General features: G+C 44.0%; 1 protein-coding gene across 2 annotated transcripts in view; it reads left to right on the top strand.

Moving 5' to 3' along the window:
• zfpm2a (zinc finger protein, FOG family member 2a) overlaps positions 1-19,823 on the top strand; it is a 121,620-nt gene that overhangs the window by 82,896 nt on the left and 18,901 nt on the right. The window lies entirely within an intron of this gene.

Here is a 19,823-nt window from a genome sequence, read left to right as displayed (position 1 = left end):
ATGTACTTTATATTTCCCGTCTTAACTTCCTCTGCCTTAACGGCATAATCAATGACCGTTTTTATATTCATTGAAAAAGTCTGCGGATATGAAAATAAGCCTCTGCGAGGTTTTTTAATCTACTGCGGGATCTTGAGTCAGTAATTAAAGAGTCCATTCAGTGTGTGTCTTCTAAAAGCCCTTAGCCTGCTTTTAGGCCCGGGTATGATGCAGCCCACCGCCCCCATCTCTGCTGTGGTAAGTAGGTGTGAAAAGCATTGTCAGTGTGCTTCAGGATAAAGCCCTGCTGTTGGATGCCATTGGTCAGAGTCACCCCCCCCCCCCAGACACACACACACACACACACACACACAAACACACACTTTTCTTCTCAACCTGCTCCTGGATCTTATGCGTGTGTGTGTGTGTCTGGAGAGGATGTAGGGGGTCGTGGAGGGTTGTGTGTCTCTGTGCATGTGTGTGTGCAGGGATAATCAGAGACAAAAGCTGAGAGCTGGAGAGAGGGGCCTTTCTGCACATCCGCACAGCTTTTTTTTGGAAGGGGGGGGGAGGTTAGTGCCTTTTTATCGGGCTTGAGGGGGGTCACAGTGTGTGTGTTTGTCTGTGTGTGTGTGTGTGCTGTGTGTCGGAGAGAGTGAGCGAAAGAGATGGAGGGAGAGAGATAGAGGAATCACTGGGGTGGAGGGGTGTTTAGATCGTCAGTCAGCGTGATGGAAAACCACACGGTTAAAGTCTCTCTGAGGGTTGACACAGGACTGCAGCGAGTGGAACTAAACAAGTGAAACTGAGTCGAGGTGAAACTCTGATGCACTGAGGGGGAGAGGAGATGATCATACTGATCATGTATGAAAGAAAAAGCCCAGAGAGCAGGGGGGGGGGGAAGTACATGACAGTGGAAGAAAAACACTGATGCAGCCCTGAAAAAAACACATACAACACTGACTGTTAGGATGATACCGCTAGCTTAGAGAATAGAGTTAGAGCGATTCCATTCAGGCCTCACAGCAGCTGGTGGGGCAGGATCCATTTTTCCTTTGATAATGTACACCCCTGCAAATCAATTTTTAGGCCGGGCAAAACCTAATCAGATTTCCTCTGTAGAAATAGCTCGGCACATTACAAAATTGTTTTGTGGGGTCGCCACTGTGTTCATGCACGAGAACCCAGTGATAACCTTTATACATACCTCTGCAGCTAATCCATTTTATTGATTGTACATCCACCTGCGTGGGGGGAAAAAAAAAACACACAGCCCCATAGTCTTTAGAGCGCCGTATCAGTGTGATATCACAGTTTTTCTTCTCCCATTGCAACGCACGGAGGAGCACAACTGTGAGCAACCTCTAGCATTAGTTCCTTATCTCTGGGTTGTTTTATCATGATATCTGGTCAAGGGATCTTAGTCGCCTTACCCCTCTTAAAGTCAAATGCCAGAGGTAAGGACACATCGGGATGCATGAGGAGGCTTCAACAGTGAGCTTCACGGGGCGAGCTGAGGACAATTTGAAATGAGATACACGGTAAACATGTGAATAATGTTTTAGCTTGCTAGTAGTATGGCTGCAACGTGTTGCATCCCATACAGATATTTTAGAGAAGCTGCAATCAAGTTTAGTGTTTTGAAATCAAGTTTGGTTCTGGATGTCAATTTTTTTTATGACCCAACTAAACCTAGAGACAGAGGTTGCCACCCTGTCCTCCACCAACAGTCAGCAATGGTCTGGACACTTTCTCTGAGCTTAATCAAGATGCTTACTCAAAACTTCACCGCCGCTGATGAATGAGAAAACAGAATCCGTTTTGCCACAATTTTGCAACAAAGACAACCTGTTCTACCAATCTAGTATGAAGGCTTGTTGTCAATCAGCAGACAAGAACATGATATTGGATGATTTCAAACAGCCCACATTATGGTCAATGTTTTTATAATTCTGCTCCTGGATCCGTGATTGATATCGGCAGATGGCCTGTGGTGAGATATTGGAATTAGTCAGACCGATTGATGAAATGAACTGTGGTTAGGGTAAGGGCAAGGCAACTAAAAGATTTGGTCGAGGGCAAGAAAGGAAACATTTGATCGAGGTCGGGGAGGGTTATGCTTGGGGTTAGCTGAGAGGCAAATGTTAATTGCTTGTCTGGGACGGACTCAAACTCTGATGTCCTTCATGAAAGTCTGATGCATTACATGACCACCAATCCGACCCCCTCCTGCCCGACTACATACAGGGCGCACTGATTCCTGCAGTTGCACTGAAAGTTGGGAATGGACGTAAACTGTGAGGTGAGGAATCATCCAATGCAGATGTAATTCGTAGAGATCCAGATCAGAAAACACACTCAGAAGGTCAATGACAACCTACCTATTCTGTCATTTAAGAATGAGAACTCCTTTTCTGATTTGAATTATGGTAAGTGGCAGTTATACGTATGTAGCAACATTGATTTTACATGTGTATGGTTCTTAAAAGTTAAGTCTTGTGTCTGTCTTCGCCATGACAGTGATATTAGCTGCTTATGAGTCTAACAGTATGAAACCCTGCCTCCTCTAGGTTGCTTTAGTGCCTGAGCTCTGCTGACCTCTGCCTGTCGGCACTGGGTGACAGAGATGGGTGCCCCTGTTCCTTGTGTGTGTGCTGGAGAGAGAGAGAGTGGACGGAGCGGCGGGCGAGCAGACAGGCGTGCTGTAGGTACAGTAGTGTGGAGGACTAGACATCAGTGTCGTCCAGGTCAGACAGGGCCATCCATTCTCTAAGCCCCAGGGAAGGGCGAGAGAGAACAAGAAGGAATAGGAGAGAGAGTGGAAGAGAGGAGTGTGTGTGCTTGTGTGTGTGTAGGTGTGCGTGTGTGTGTATGTGTGCATGTGCGTACAGAAAAAGAGAGATGGGGGTGGGGTGGGGGGGGGGCACTGATGCACTGTTTCTCTTAACTCTGTCAAAGCCACTCCATTGTGCTCCCCCGTGCAGTGAGTGGAAACCAATCTGTCATCGCTCCACTAGCCAGCATACTAGAAGAGGGCTAGACTGCTGGAAACACAAGTCTATTCAATGTGAAATGTAACTGGAATCTGAGCCCTTGGATAGCTGGATTGTAAAAAAAAAAAAAAAAAAATTGATGTAAGATTTTTGAACCCCGCTCTCCCACAGACTGTGAAATGGAAGCCGTGAGTACAGTATTTGGGTCTGCGCGAGATAGGTTTCACTCTCGTATCTCTCCCTTTTTTCACGGAGAGGTGATTGACATGTTTTGTTGATGGAACTCTATCCAAACCGTGTGAGGTTTGCATAGGCATGAAGGGCTCGGTTAGAACCTCACGCAGGCAGTCCCTCGCTCGACATTACCCAGCAGAGTTGGCCTCCTTTGTTTAAGATTTGATTCTTTTTTCTTTCTGGCGTTGACAATATTTGGACCGTCACAGTCACGGGGTGAGGGGGGTTGACTGAGCAATGTCTTTAAGTGAAGGTTTCAGCGCTGTTTTTCCCACTCCATGTCCACGTTTGCCTCCTACCTGCCACCTATAGAAACCCAGCATCACCTGACCAGCGTAGAGAAACATGGCCACCTCCCCTGATGCCCTGAGCTCGCTAAGCCTGCATACTGTTGAATAGTGGCTACTAATGCTATGTTCCGATGCCATTTGGAGTCACTTCTTCCCCTCTCCTTCGCAGGAATCCCCCTTGCGCCATTTTCCCTGTAATCTCCCCACTCCTCTCTCTTATGGGGTGGCTCACCCGCTGCTCCCGCCACTATTTCACAGCCCCTCTCCTTCTTAGAACCAGCACCTCCACCATTTTAATCCCTTTGACCCAAACCCTGTGTGTTTCCCTGTATCAACAGCTCCTGGAGATTACATCCTGCCTGCCTCCTCACCGCTGTGTGCTTCAGTCACTGTGGCTGTAGCTGGCTAGTGCATGCTAGGGTCTTAGTCAGACACTGCTGGGCGTGATAGCCACTGTGGCTAGTTAGCTTGGTCGGGGGTTTTGAAGGCAGAGTGCAGGCAGCTGGCAGAAGAGTACAAAATCGGAGCAGCATCAGAGGTTTAAGGCCCTCGGGGGACACTTCAGAAGAGCTGTCGCCTCATGTAAAAGTTTGGAGGGAGGAAGATAGCTGATTGTCGAGTCTCACGCAGGTCGTCAAATACCAACACTTTCGGGTTGGTGGCTCCGACCTCGCAGATCGCAAGCACCTGGTTACACCTCGCCTCACCCGCCCCTATAGTGGCTGCCAAAACCACAATAAAGCGAGAAAGGCCTACTCTAGAGAAAGGGATTGGTCCATCTGATGATCATGAATTATGAATTACATTACATTTCCCTCCCCTCAAAGACCTCAATTCCTGCACACCTGACCTTCAGATATAATTCATATTAAATACACATTCTAATGATATAAATATTTCAGGCAGATCTATGTGTAACGCACAAGTTCTATAGAGTGTAATGGTACAGGCATCAAACCACTGCGTTAATCTTTATATTTCACTCAGTGTGGGCATCATGTTACTTCAAAGAGGTCTTACAGCAGATATGAAGCACACGTGTGATATTAGCATTCGGTTCACGCATGTTGTTTTCCTCAAATTTAAGCTACTTCGGCGGGAAATTAAGAGGAAATCAGGGTTCAAGAGGTCAAAGGCGTTATCTTGAAACAGCCTGTCAGGGTCCGTCGTCTTCTTTGCATAGCTTGTCAGAAAAGTGAAGCAGCCGTCAGGAGAGTTGGAGCCGGTTCTGTCGCTGTGCTGAGGAGCAGCCCTGCGCTCGCACAGGGCCCCTCCTCTTTCATGTAGTGTTTCTGGTAATGGGTTAGGGCTTTATTGATGTGAACTTATGTGATCATTGCATAAAGAACGACCATTTCTCTCTCTCTCCCTCCCCGCTCTCCTTGCTGCTCAGTTTTCCTGTGGGCCACATTAAATCAAGCCTCCGACCTAGACTCTAGTTAAATTAAACCCTATCAGCATGTTGCCCTCTCATATCGGAGGACGGGCCTTTATATAGACGGCCTGTAAATGGTGATTAGTGAGTGTTTTGATTAAAATTCAACCACATGTGTGATACTCGGGTGGAAGCCAATCACCTCCTTCTCTCCCTCCCTCCCTCCCTCCCCCCGTCTCTGCCTCTCTGTGCACAAACATGCATTGAGACATACACGCACGCAAACATCCGCACGGACCCTCCCTCTCTCCCGGCCTCCCTGTCTCTGTCTGGCCCGTTCTCATGGCTCAGCAGAGTACAGGGCTGATTTAAGGGGTCCTTACAAATGGGAAGGTTGCAAGTGAAGACAAAAACCAGAGACAAATCACAGCACAGCCGTCTCAAGGTTTCTACTAAACCTATTCAACTGGGGGGAAGCAGCAGAACAGTGAAAAATATACACACACTCCATCCTGTCAGAGCGCTTTTGGCTTATCTTGAGTGACTGTCAAGGCTGGGAATATCAGGGAATGGACAGAAATATATAAAATTAATAAGCCGCTGGATGTTGTCGGGAGTTATGATGCTTCATAAATCCTGGTTTGATCACTGCGGACAAGGCTTAAACCCACAGCTTCCTAATGCGCACAGCAGTGTTTTGGACTGGATTTTATTCTGTTTGGGAGATAGAAGCCCTTAGCTGGCAAAAGTAAGATTTATCATCTCCCTATCCCCCCTCTTTCTTTCATGAGTGACAAATATTAAAAAGAAGGCCTGAGGGAAGTTGGCAGCCATTACCACCTTTAATAGAAGGGCACAGGCGTAGCAAGGTGAAACTGGGGCCAAAGGCAGAGAAACGCTATTCAAAGAGGAGAGAGAGGGAAGCGGTAGAGGAGGAGGGGGAGAAATTGGTACTAACTTATCAGTTGTACTTCCTTTGTCGGGTCAGGGGTCCTGGAGCTTTTGTTTGTTTGTTTGTTTCTTATACTGAAAGGATGGATGCTATCTCTCCCGCCATCCAAGCAGGTCGCCTCTGTCGAGTGCCGCAGGTAATATTTCATGTCAGGAATTAGGCAAGCTTACCCACCGACTCCTTTCTACAGTTACATGGCCACCACATCCATCATCGTCCCCTCGTTCTCTTCACAGGGCTGGCTTCACCGGCGGAATGTAACTAAGTACGTCTACTCAAGCGCTGTACTCAGATACAGAAATACAGATTTCACGGATTCATTTCAGTTTTCCATTTCATGACAGATTTGTTACAGAAAAAAGATATATTAAACGTTTTCAAAATGTGAAAATCTATATTTAACCGACATATAATTTACATTGAATGTAGATTTTGGGCTCAAACATTCAGTACATTAATGAATTGGCTGATTAGTCAATCAACAAAATGAATCAAACGCTGCTTTGATTCATCGTTTTCATGCAGAAATTACAAACATGTCATGGTTTCATTTCTTCTCAAATGCAATGATTTGTAGCTTTTCTTCGTCTTAAATACTAAAATGAATCCGTCTGAGGTTTGAAACGGCGGTCACACAAAGCAAGACGAAGGTGAAGGTGTCTCTGTGAATTCTCCCGATTTTCAGATATTTTACAAACCAAACAATGAATGTACTGATCAAGAAAATAACCAGCAGCTTAGTCCATCATTGAGAATAACGACTATATAGAAACAGTCACACTCATGTTGTCACTAATATGTTAAACATTTTGATTGCAGTTTTTTTTTTACAGTGTGGTATTAGTATTTTTACTGATGTAAAGGATTTGAATACTCGTTCCACAACTGGTTGGCTTTGTCTTGATCACTTTTCCTTTGAGGGGCTTTCGGGTGTGTAAATACGGCGGTGGAGGAAGAGACTAATTAGACCACCATGTCTAATCTCCGGGGCTTTACCTGTCAATAAACATGTTGTCAGTGAAGATGAAGTCTCTTTAAATGAAAGGCTTGGCAGTTTTGATATGTAAAACACATGTCACCGTGTTTCAGTCAGTAACATCCCGATGAGACAAGTTGTCAACAGAAGTAAAATGACAACAAAAACATCTTTACTGGACCAAATCAGAATAATGACGTTCTAAATTAAGACTTGTTGTTTTTTTTCCCCCTCCCCCTTGTTCTGTGTGGGAGAGGTCATGCTTTTTGAACACAAGTTGTTCTAAGTAAATTTATTCCACTTATTTCTTGTAACTGCACGAAAAAGTAATGAGGTGTTGGAGATAAATATATGAAGACAATAAGCCATGCAATCCTTTTCTCTGTAGCGGCTTTTGAGTCAATTAGCACATTTCAGAGACTCCGAAGAACGCGGCCGCCTTATGTAGCTCCTCAATATGCAGCATCTGACTTTTATCCAATTACATTATGTGAGGTCTGTGGGCACGCCGGGCACAGCGCACATAATGGAGGATGCCATCTTTGGTGTGATATTCTCCAACACTTTTTCCATTGCATATGCCTATGGCTCTCACTATGAATTATTCAAAGGCTTCATCCACACAGAAGAGAGTGAGGAACTCGGCTCCATAGTAAACAGATTTTCTGCTCGCCATCCTCACAAATCTGAAGTGTAGGACATTGTAAGTGCCAAATAATTACACGGTGCCCCCTTTTCCCCCCTGTCTGAGTTCACCTGGCCTCAGAAATGCATTTGGACTGTATAATAGTCTGACATTGGAGAGTTAATTGAAGTTTGGTTGCTCAGGACCTCCAACTACAGATGCATGAAACTGATGCATGAAGATACATGATGATTCATCTTCCCATGTAATTCCATGTAAAATAATCCTCTATTTAAATATTTATTATCCCATTTTTTTATCTCATCAAACATATTTGGCTCAGGAAACGGCTCCGACGTGGTTACAGAATATTTGTGCACCCTGCTCTCCCTCTGTTGATTTATTAAACTATAATAGATAACGGCCCAAGAGTTTGACTCTGGCTATGTATAATCACTTTAGTTCCTCGCTGGCTATTGTGCTGTGAAATAGAAAATATGAATATTACATGGGTTTTAAATCCCTGCAATTTTTTCTTTTTTTTTTTTTTTTTTTTTCCAGAACAAGAAAATTGACATATCCATTGCATTACTGCAGCGCCCATCATTGGCTAATGGAGATTTCACATTATAGCGCTCACATTATAGCACCATGAAATATGCTAAGCATTTAAGAAAAATGAACTTTTTAAATAGTCCATCAGTGTAAAAAATAATAAAATGGGGGTCTATGAGATTTTTCCCTCTCTCTTCCCTGCTTTGGGGATTTGCCCTGACCTTCAACTGGTCATATCTTCCAGAGCAGATCTGTGGCAGTGACACATGTCATGTGTTGGAGAGGATTGAGGAGGAAGCAGAGGAGACAAGAGGGAGTGATCTTGGTCTGTAGCCCAGTCAGAGTCAGAGTCCGCCCTCATGTCAAAGGATGGGCATGTTTGGCCCAAAACACAGACTGCACCTCATCCACTAATCTCAGCACAAAAACACCTTTGGGTGGCTGACGGGGAGGCGAGTGCGCACACATTTCACAATGTCGAAGAACACTGAGAGGGTTCAAAGCTGCCCTTAAATTCTTGGGCTGTGGGGAGGGATGGCTATACGGGGGAGAACAAGAGAAAGAGTGAAGGGGAGGGGAAGAGGAGCGTATCTCCAGATTCTCCTCTTGTAAAGCCGACCTGGCTGAAGCCAAGCCAAGCCTCCCTTTCTCCTTCTTATGCTGCTTTGTAGGAAAACCCTCCACCTTATTCTGCCGCGCTTGTTCTCTCCCACTCAGTAGGAAAACACAAACTACAAAAGAGTCGACGCTCTCCATAAAGAGTCGACATCTTAAGGAACCTCCCCCCCTCCCCCGCCTGAATCTCAGGTTCGCTATCGCGGAGTTGAAAGCACATTATCACATGTGAATGAAGTTAACACACAAATCGACCTGCGATGTTTCTTTGCGTCAGTTCAATGCTTGACTGAACACTCCCTTTGCACCCAGACAGATTGTATGAAGGCGGTGGAATAATTTGTTATTGACTCACCGAGGCTCTGAAATTGAGATCAGAAATCAGCAAACCCCCCCCCCCCCCGAAGATTAACATCTGTATCTGAGAAAGATGGCTAATGTCACACAGTTGACAACTACCATTATGTCCCGCTTACTTTTGAGAGTATTTACCTTTAATCATCACAAGGCAGCGTTTTACCTTTTGTTAGGAGCTAACTGATAGACCGGGACCTTGATGTTTGTATGCAGCGCATCAAGCAGACACTGTGACTTTCAGCGTGTCTGTAAATAAATAAATCATAAAGTTTGTTTTTCCTCCCGAGTCAAAAGAAACCTTTTCTTTGTCTTTGTGTTTAGCGCCTTTTGCGCCGACATGAGGCTAAAACCCCGAAGACTACAACGTTTAGGAAAGCTCCTAAATAGCGGCTCTGAAGCTAGGTTTGAGCTTTGTCATCACGCTTGAAGAATTTTCCTTTTAATGTACTGTAATGTGAAATTCAGTGGGGACAAGTTTAATTGAGTTTTACACAAACCAGTTGGGAGTAGCGCTGGAAGGTAGGTGATGTTGAGGTTTTTAATCTCTGGCTCCGGAGAGGCTTGTTGACGGAGTGGTTCTTTCTCTTTGTGGAGAAAAAAAGAGGAAGCCTAAGAAATGATACATCCATGGATAAAACCAATTGGCAACCCTCAAAGGGACGGGGGGTGATAAGGCAAATCCAGCACTTGTAGAGAAATAAAAGAATCCAACTGTTCATTAAAACGGGAAACAAAACAGGCGATTGAGAAGGAAGGCAGACTGCTCAGTGGAGGAGTGAGTGAAACAGACAAACAGAGCCAGAGATATCAGAGGAAAGGATTGGAAAATAATCAAGGATTTGTGAGGAGAATTAATAAGGAAGATAGGCACAAATAAGCATTTTTTTTCAGACTCTGTGCAAAATTAGGAGGGATGGACTACAATTATCAAACAGGGGAAATGGCATAAGCTACATAGACACCTAATTATAAAGGATAACCTAGATATGAAGGTTGCTGTCTTTTTATTTTACACACTTTGACTGTGAGGCGGTAGGGTCTTTTGTGCTCAGTAAACCAGATATTCATTGGATAGAGAATATTCAGGGACCGTTTAATAAAGTGGTTTGCTCTCATTCTTTGCCAGCGGTCTATCTAGCACACAATCCATTGAGGGAAGGAATGATTTTAACTTCAAATAAATGCTTTTTTTCAACCACTGGAACAGTATTTAAACACAGATTTTTGGAGTCTAAGATAAGGCAAGCAAACAATTAAATGAAAAGGCGGAGATATAATTATGGTTATTATTTAGAAAGTGTAACAACACTGGTTTGTTCCCAGTGTTGTTCAAAAGTCACCGGGGGAACCTTTGTGAGGAATAATTAAATGATTTTTAAAGGTTCGAATTAGCCAAAAATTGACTGTAGTTTGGCGAAGTGCTGCAGAATCATACCGTCGTTGACACAGATTACAACATTTGGCATGTTTTGAAATGTCTGTTTCTGCTTCCCTTTATACTAAAGTCCCTTCACAGACAATGTGCTGGGTATCTCTCTGCAGGACAGGCGGATGTTTGTGTGATGTTGCGGTCAGACTGTTTATTTCTGACAGTAATTCACCTCCTGGAGGTTAGTTGACTCTATCACCTGATCCGGCTCTCGGTAATGAGGTTTGGAGTCAGGGACTTAAGGTGATACAAACAAAGGGGTAATGAAAGACTCAAAAGGAGAGGTTGAAGGAAAGGCGAGATGGGAGGGGGTGAAGGGGGTGAAGGAAACTGGCAATGAAATAATCAGCACTTGTATGATCGGCCACTGAGACATTCCATAGGTGTTTTGTGTGAAAGAGAGCCATTCATCAACATATCAATAAAAATATGGAGCTGATTATTGTTGTGTTTGCTTACCACGGGCCTCCATCGTAAATAATGGGTCCGCCGCTGCTGCCTGTATTAATTATAATTAGAATGCTGATAATGTGTATGCTCTTTTATTACGGGAGCTGAATCAATTTTACAGTCTTATTCAGCCACACAAGGTCACACAAAGTTGCCAGGGTGAGAGATGGCTCCTTGTAAAGCCTTTCTATGATCAGGGCTGAGGGAGGTCGGTTAAAGAAAGACCCAAACTGGGCAGATGGATGTCTCAGCACCTTCACATAGCAACCGCCATGAACTTGTACTCCAAGCAGGAGGCAGAAGGAGCTTTTGAAATAATTAACCACATTCATCGATATCTAATGAGTTTGACTTATTTTTTCAAAGCTTCATTAATTGATTTTTATGTATTTTTTTCACTCACTCAGGCTGAATAGTTTGTCAGGGCTAACCTGTTGGCAAACAATTGCCCACTGACGGCAGCCACAGAATAACATTGGTATTAATTTTTAGCGTCTAGCCACCCTAATGAATGTAGGTCTAATATCTGCTCTCCTTTTAGCTCTGTTTTGGTATGAAAGCAAACAGAACTCCCTGCGTACAGCCAGCAATCAGGTGGTCAGTTGCAGGAACACAAGGTGAAGGACACCAGAAGAAGCTACAGGCAAAACATGTAGTCATTTCAGCGTGTGGTGGTTCATTACGATCTTCTTTGTTTCAGCGTAGCTGGTACTTTAGTTTGCTAGCTGCTCCTTTTGGCTAGTCGCTAACTCTGTTTTGTTGGCTTAAATGGTTTTATCTGAGCTTTGTTGCTGAAAACAAGCTGCTGCTACTTAAAAATGGAGAATTGCAAGCAGAATTTATGGGAAACCAATACGTTAAAGTGAAACTCTCGCCAAAATGCAACTGTCTTTTTTTGTGAATGTATATGAGTCAAACCTTGGTGTACAAGCATAATTATGACGAAAAAGGCACTTTTAAGATTGACGGTATTTTCGTTTTAAAGTGCTTGGGGCAAATTAGTGATAGCATCAAAATCGCTATTTTTAAAACACTAAGAAGGCTCGACACCACATGAAACTTTGCTCTTGGTATCACCAGGGTCTCTACACATGAGGAGATCGATACTTCTCGGCTGCCATGACAGCGACTAGCAGAACAAGCTACTGCTAGCGTGTTGTTCAAAAACTTTCTTTTTAGCAAACTCTGTGTACACAAACATGTGTAGAGACCCTGGTGATACTATGAGCAAAGTTTCATGTTGTGTCAAGCCTTCATAGAGTTCTAAAATAGCGATTTTATTGCTATCGCTAATTTGCCCCTAGCACTCCTATTTAAAATTAGTTTGACCCGAAAACGGAAATACAGTAAAAGTGCCTCTTTTGTTGTAATTATGCTTTTACAGGAAGGTTTGACTCATATACATTCACAAAAAAAAGCCTAGGTTGCATTTTGGTGAGAGTTTCACTTTAAGCTAAAAGAGGCTAAAAAGTTCTACGCGGCTGAAGGGCATGGCAGAATTGGCAGACTGTCTCTATGAGTGACCACTTTGCCACATTGGGCACAATCTGATATCTCCATGTTGGTGTTGTTCATAGAGCATCATAATCAATGCTGCTCCAGGACCAGTATGTGACTGACAAATTGTGTTTATGTAGCTTTGTGATTCAACGAAGACACTGAAAAATGGGAGGAGTTAGCATTTCTAACACATGGTTAACATGAAAGGATCTTTTTTTAAACCGAACCAAGTATTTTTGTTGCCTAAACCTGGCCAAACTGCGAAAAAAAAAAAAAATAAATAAATAAGTCAACAAGGTGTTTCGAACAGGACACAAACGCACGTTCACCCATTCAGCCACAATGGCTTGCTGCAAATGTAGACTGTTTTGGCTCAATGGCCCTCCAGAAGCATTACTCATGATGTTGTAGAAACAAAACCAAAATGTTGATATCAGACAAACCTCTATTACAGTTCCATTGTCAATATAAAAAAAATGGAATTGCAGCTTTAAAGCAATTTGATGTGATATTTGCCAAACACGGACTTATAACACATATTTTTTTCATTATGTTTTTTCTCTGCACATTCTAACATTCATTAATCGCAGATAAGCGATTCTGGCATGTATTGTCAAAGTGGCCCCCATGTAAAACCACATGACAGATTACAAAGAGGCACTGGCCGAATGCTTTTCCACCGATGTGCTTCTTGGTGGTTTTGGTTTGCATTTGTTGACAGTTCACAGGAGAGAGTGTGTTTTGGCCAAATGTTGAATCTCAACTTAGTCTAAATTCATAAGGCACCCCACTGGCTTGTTCCTCTGTTTCCCCCTTCCTCACGAGTTAGACTGTCAGATGGCCCAACAACAATGGATCTCCCCGGCCTATCAGACGGCTCCTACCTTTATAGCTCGCTGCGTGGCTTTAAAGACTGGATTTAGCATGGCTTGGCAAGGTTCAAACCAACAAACCGTGCCACAGATTTTAAAAAAATCTACATATCTGTTTGTCCCATTTCCACATTTGAAATGCATTGCGTTCAAGTTGCTGCACATTAAACTGGTCTCCTCCCACTATGAGTCCAAGACCGCGGTGATGTGTTTCTCGTGTGTCTTGTCAGTGAGTCACCTGTTAGAACAAATAAGCTCATAATCTTTACAATAAACATGATCATCCTAATTAATGTTATGCATACACAGGGATTTGTCCAATTAGAGACGCATATTTATATCCATAGGATGCCGTGTTTCTAAATAGATACATAGATATGTTATTAAAAGCAACATGCGTATTTGTATGTAACGGTGCATTTGCATTTTATGAATTCGCTGCAGTCAGTGAACAAACATTTCACATATTTTATTTGCTATTGCCTCCTTTTACACGTTAATAATTGGGTGTGCATTTCCTTTCTGCGGTGAGTTGTTGTATTTTTTTTGCCTGTGAATGTTAAAATGACCTTGTGTTCCCCGATGAATGCGTGCATCTGTCATGAAATTATACATTCCATCAGCCCTCATTGAACTGGGCATTGACTCTGTGCCGCAGACTCCGGCTCTGGCAGTGAATCTTGATTATGGATTCTGTGATATTGTAAATGACTTGAGATTCCTCTGAATGTTTCGGATTAATCGGTTTGTGCAGATGTGGTTCCCTTTTTTGGTGGGCGCCATCTTGAACAGTTGCTCATTTCCATTCTGCCATCACATTCTGCATACAAAGCAGATTTCCAGATAGGTAATCCTTGTAAGGTTTTTAGAAGACAGGTTATTAGAGGATTGAGGGGCTGTGTGTGTCTGTGCTTGTGCGTGTGTGTGTGTGTGCGTCTGCGCGGGGGGAAATTATGTACATTTTTTAAGTTGGTGACAATGAGCTGTGTCTCAAGGCAGGAGACATAGTAACTGTCTCCTTTCACTTCTCACCTAACAACATCCCACCCCCTTAAAAATGAGAACACTCCAGGTACCCAGACACACACACACACACACACAATCCCCACCTGCTCCCCCCTTCTCCCTCTCCACCACCGCCACCCAGAATTCTTTGAAATGCCGGAGGCTAAAAAGCTGGTTACTCTCCTCTGGCTCGCACAGCTCCAGATTATTCCTGAATGCCAGAGCTGGTCTGCCCCCATCATCCTGCAAACCTGACGCCCCCCCCACCCCACCTACACCACCCCACCCCGTCTCAAACCTACCTCTACCTGTCACCTGTCAGACGCACCCCACCTTTAAGTGGCCAGTTATTTTCCATTGGTTTTAGATGTCTTTCATATCATGGCTCATTAAAGCGCAGCACAGTAGGCAGCATATTTACATAGGCTACTGGGGAGGTTTTAATTTGCGTCGGTACAGAGCATGACCGGAACTGAAGAGTGCAGAGCCAAAATGACTTTTTCACATGACACCCCCCTCTTCTACCACCACCCTCCCTCTGCCTTATCCATTCCCATATGAAAACATGTAGCTGGGCGTAATTGCTTGAACGGGGCACAAAGACGGAGACAGAGCCGTCACCGAGGGGACCGAGGTTTCTCCCAAGCGACAGACCGGGAGGCCAATCAAAGCCGGCAATGAGCAGTCTGTGGTTGTGATCATTCTTGTGAATATATACCATTAGTCTCTCCAGAAAGTCCCAACGCTTTCAGCCACTGTGTAACTTCCTAATTTTTACTCACTTTATCTGGCTACCACATTCATGACTCAGTCCAGAATCAGACTATCCTGCCATCTGCAGCGCCACTTTCATCCCAGTAATGGCTGTGTTTATGTTTATTTAGTTAATTAGAGGATATTTTTCACTTTCAAATGGATACTTTAATCATTGCAGCTGAGCATGAGGTGTGTTCAAAGCTGGAAAGAGATCATGTGCATTTTTATATTTCTAATTTTTTATTATTTTTTTTTGTTTGTTTGTCTCTCAGTTTGTCCCGGATGAGTCCATCTATACATCCATATTCTGTGCTAAACTTCCAAATTAGGCTATAATGTAAGAGCTCTGTTTGTACAGTAACTATGACGGAGGTGGTTTCCCTCTGCTAAATTATTTACATGACAAGATAGTCAAGCTGCCAACTTCTGAAATTCTATCTCGCGCCGCGTATAGCAGAGGAATAACGTAATTTCCCTCAGACAAGATTTTCAACAGAGATTCCCCCAAAACAGCAGACCTTTCCCAGTACGCAGCAGAGACTCGCGTATCAGTTGGAGATACCATTATCGGCCGCCGGTTTCGAGATTCTATTCGAAGAGACAAGGAGGGATAGAGGCTAATATTGTCATAAGATGCTCTGTGTCACTCCCAAAATACATGGAGCGCTGGGACATTCAGCAGTTGCAGAGTCCGCTCCTCAAACATTTGCTCTCCTCCCACATCTCTCTAAGGACCCGGCGCTACAGACTGGCTCCTGCAGATGCACTCCAAATAGCAGGCTGTTCATCATGCATTGTCATAGAATCATTCCCCAGCTACTCCCCCACTGACAATCCCCCTGCCCATGTAGGCCCCCCTTCCTTCCCCACGTCCACCGATGCTCCTGCTGGCCCTACATCCCATCGCAGTGCTCCGATATCAATCAACAGCAATGAGGCTGGCTCCGGCTTCCCCATCATCCCAAACAACGCCGCGTCGCCCCTGCCCAGGCGCCACACCCCGGCAAAGATGGCCGGGACGCCATGCGGGACGGATGGACGGACAGACAGGCAGGCAGGCAGGCAGGCAGACAGACACGCGGCCATGTGATTTCAGTGTAATTTTGGAAAGCATATTGTCTAATTTTGCCATCTGTCCGGGAGGGAACGATGGCAGCGTGGAGCTCATTTGCCGTCTGCTTGCTTTATTGCGGCTATACAGAACAAGTTTTTGGAGCAGGATGCAGGCCCGGGTGTGCAGCCCACTGGAGCTGAGAGGCGTGTCGATGCAGGCACCAGGTTCCCACCACTCCATCATGGGCTGCTGTGCGTCTGACATCGAGAGACGCGTGCAAAACACCTCCGAACGAAACCTCAGGCGCCGTTGCTCGAGTTATAAACGTAACAGTAAATAAGTAAAAAAATAAATAAAAAATGCAATCTGAGAGCAATCTCTTGGCCACGTTTAATGTCCTCAAGTTTCTGAGGACAACTTGGGAAAATGTTGCGCGCGCCGTGACAGTTTTGAGTCGTCTCTCATACCACCAGGCCATTATGAATTTGGTCCAGTTTGTGGCGAATGGTCATATAGACACACACATGCATCGCTGTCACACATTGTGGATCACGTCTGGTTCAGCTGCTCCTTGGCTCTGACATTAATACAGAGCAGATTGGTGGAGATCTGCAGCCCTTGTTGTTTGATCTTTCCTCCTCTTGCCACATTTCCTGGCACTGCCCCCCTGCCACACCGCGTGGCGCAGGCAGGACTGGCATGGCCTCAACGTGCCTGCCAGGTTTGTTCTCTGTCTTCTTCCCCTTCCAACTTATTCCCTTATGCCCGCTCCATGGATTCAGTTCTGCAAATTACAAGAGCTCCCCTACCCCCAGCGACAGCCCGGATTCAAGAGACCTTCAATCTACCAGTTTGTCTTCTTCAGAAAGGAGTGATGCTACCTCGGCCTTCGATGTGTCACTCGCCTGCTTTTTTTACATGATAATTGTCCTCCGCACTGAATTAGGTTATTGTCCTCGTTCTCTTTTCCAAGTTTAGCGAAGAGATTCTCCTCCTCTTTTCTTCTTTTTTTTTTGGAATGAATTATTGCACCAAATATTAGAAGTATTAAGTTAAACTAAATTAAACATTAGATACAGACCAAGCTCCACCTGAGAACAAAAGACATTTCCCAGCCAACAGTAGCCGCAGACTCAACTTGAACAAACACTGTGTTCTCTTATCAAGACCCCATCCCCTCCCCGTTTCTATTTATTCAGGACTGTCATTTGGCCCGTAATGCCTCGAGTCTCAATAGAGAAATTGTTTAAAATGTCACAATCGAATGTATGAATTAAAAGCAAATACATTTCAGAGGTAAAGGCGGCATCAGCGCCTCCTGTGTGATCTGAAGTATTTGTTCAAAGAATAATGTCTGCGAGCGCCACACAATAGTGTCTTTTCTCTGCCATCCCTCCCGAGGTTGTGATCAGGATGGGCGGGAAAAAAGCACAAGCTAATTTGGTAATAACACTGCCTCATGATGTCGGCACCCAATTTGCACGGTCTATCTGCCATTTTACAACAATCTGCCTTCCCTTTTATGAATCGGCATCAGATCTCAGCCTTATCTCCCCCCCCCTTTTTTTTTGCGTTAACCACTTCATTTGTGACTAATGGCACACACCCGATCGTTATCGGTCTAATTTATTCCAAGTTTAAGATGAAGGGCCGGATAAGGTGCGAGAGACAATAAGTTGAAAAAGCCAGTGTGATGCCTCAGTTAATGAGGCACATCGCCTTTTTTTTCCGCGCCGCCGGGGTCAAAAGCAGAACGCATGCTGATTGAGAGTGAAGGGAGGAAAACTGAGATGGCAATTCTGAGACAGAGAGAGGGAGCGGAGAGGGAGGGTGAACCAGGGATTTCTTCAGTGGAAATCAGCTTCTGAAGGAGATATAAGATCATCAGAGCTTTGAAATAGAAGCTCAGTTAGCACCTGGAGATGAGGGTTAGCTAAGGTCGTCAGGGGAGACACTGACTCTGCACGGATATTGCTGATGTCTAGCTGCACGTTCAAATGGATACTAGTGAATCAGAACTATGTTACCGTCAGTTAGCCGTCAAAACAAAAAACCTAGAGCTCCTGAAGCATCTCAAATAAGACGGTTGGATATTTCTGTTTGTTGGACAAAAGGCCATTTCTGTATACGAAGTTTAATAAAATATTTATGGAACAAATACTCGTAAAGGATTATGTTAGGGTGTCAAGCTCAAAATGCTAGCCTCTTTTGCACATACAAATGAAAACGTGACTTTTCATGTACATCTAGATAATCGTGTTCGGGAGTTCGACTTGATCTGTAAGCCCCTCATATTACCAAGTAATCTTGGCTGAACAGTGGTACCAACTGAGGTCCCAGACCAGATTTCCCCTCCAATTGAAGATAATTAGGATTTAATTGACCTTAAACTCGTGTAGTCTGGTCCCGGCCTTTACTCTCCAAAACTGCTGTTCCCTGTATCAACAGCTGTGTCTCCGCTTGTTTATAGGCCTGTTAAAAAAGTTGAATAGTGCATCTAAAGTGAGCAATCGGAAAGGTTATAGATGAACGACAGAATATGTATTTAAAATGTACAAAGTATCACAAACTTTACAGTAAACCATGGCTTAATGAATGCTTTATAAAGGCTGTCATTGTTTGCCGACTGTGAAATAATTATGAACTAAAGTGAACTGAGTAAAAATGTACCATTAATAATGATGGTTATTATAAAATCTTTTAACTGGTTTGCAGCTTTAACAGATGATACGCGTTTGTGTGTACTGTATAGATAAATGTTAAAGCTATTAGGCTAACATTTATTTTTAAAAATCACTCTTATTTGTGTTTTAGAGCTTGCCTGAACGTCTTTGAACCAGTTTCTTCGGCATCAAGTCTATTTGAAAGGCTATATTTTTAAATGAAGGCAACCCATAAATACATAACCAATGATGAGCACCATTCATAGCTTTGGCTACTTTTCCCTCTCCATCCACAGAAGAATGCAAAGCCGCTCTCGGGAGTGAACACAGTGTCTTGTAATGTGAAATACACAGGATCAGCCTGTCTCTCAGGCCTCCTGGGCAACATATGGAGCCCTCCAAGTTAGTGTTCAACTTCCCAACGGCTGTTGTGAAAACTGCTGCACTAACTGCGGCCCTCAGAGAGCTAATTAGAAACCCTTGTGCATAAACCTTGCTTGGAAGTTGCTGTGGGCTGCAACAGCCCAACCAGGATCTGTGCTGCCTGCGAGATAATAAACAACATTTGCATATAATGTCAACGTTTGGCATCCTTCAGCGATGGCCTAGACACTCTGGTGGCAGGCTTTTTGAAACACATCGATCAAAAAAAAGTTTGAGCAAAACGTGTAATCATCTACAGCCTTTTGTGTGTCTTAGAGATGTTTGGATTCATTCAAGCATTTTTTTTTTTTTTCTATTAGAATTCTGGATGCCTAAATCCTCTCTAATTATCACTCCCACCCTCCAGTGGTTTAAACTTGTGATTTGTAACAGATAAAAAGCCCCACATAGGGGATCCCCACAATACGTATTTAGCTGCGGAGTAATTAAGCTGTATTAGACTTCATTCATACCTGCCAGAGTGTAATACTGCACTGTTACACAGTGACGCTTTCAATTAATGAAAACGTCTAAACCGGCATACATCTGGGATCACTATGCAGGGTCTAGCTCCGCCGTATTTATCGTGTGCTGTAAGCCAACACAATTACACAGACCTAACATAGTAATTGCTACGTAGCAGCTCTTACAATGGTAGAAATAGAATTACCTTGACAGAAAGCGTGAGTGGGTCCAGAGGGAAACGGAGGAAGAGGAGGA

The sequence above is a fragment of the Sparus aurata genome, chromosome 17, assembly GCF_900880675.1.
Source record: "Sparus aurata chromosome 17, fSpaAur1.1, whole genome shotgun sequence".
NCBI classification, from domain to species: domain Eukaryota; kingdom Metazoa; phylum Chordata; class Actinopteri; order Spariformes; family Sparidae; genus Sparus; species Sparus aurata.
The sequence above is the reverse complement of the archived record's forward strand: the minus strand, read 5'-3'. Positions and strand labels throughout refer to the sequence as shown.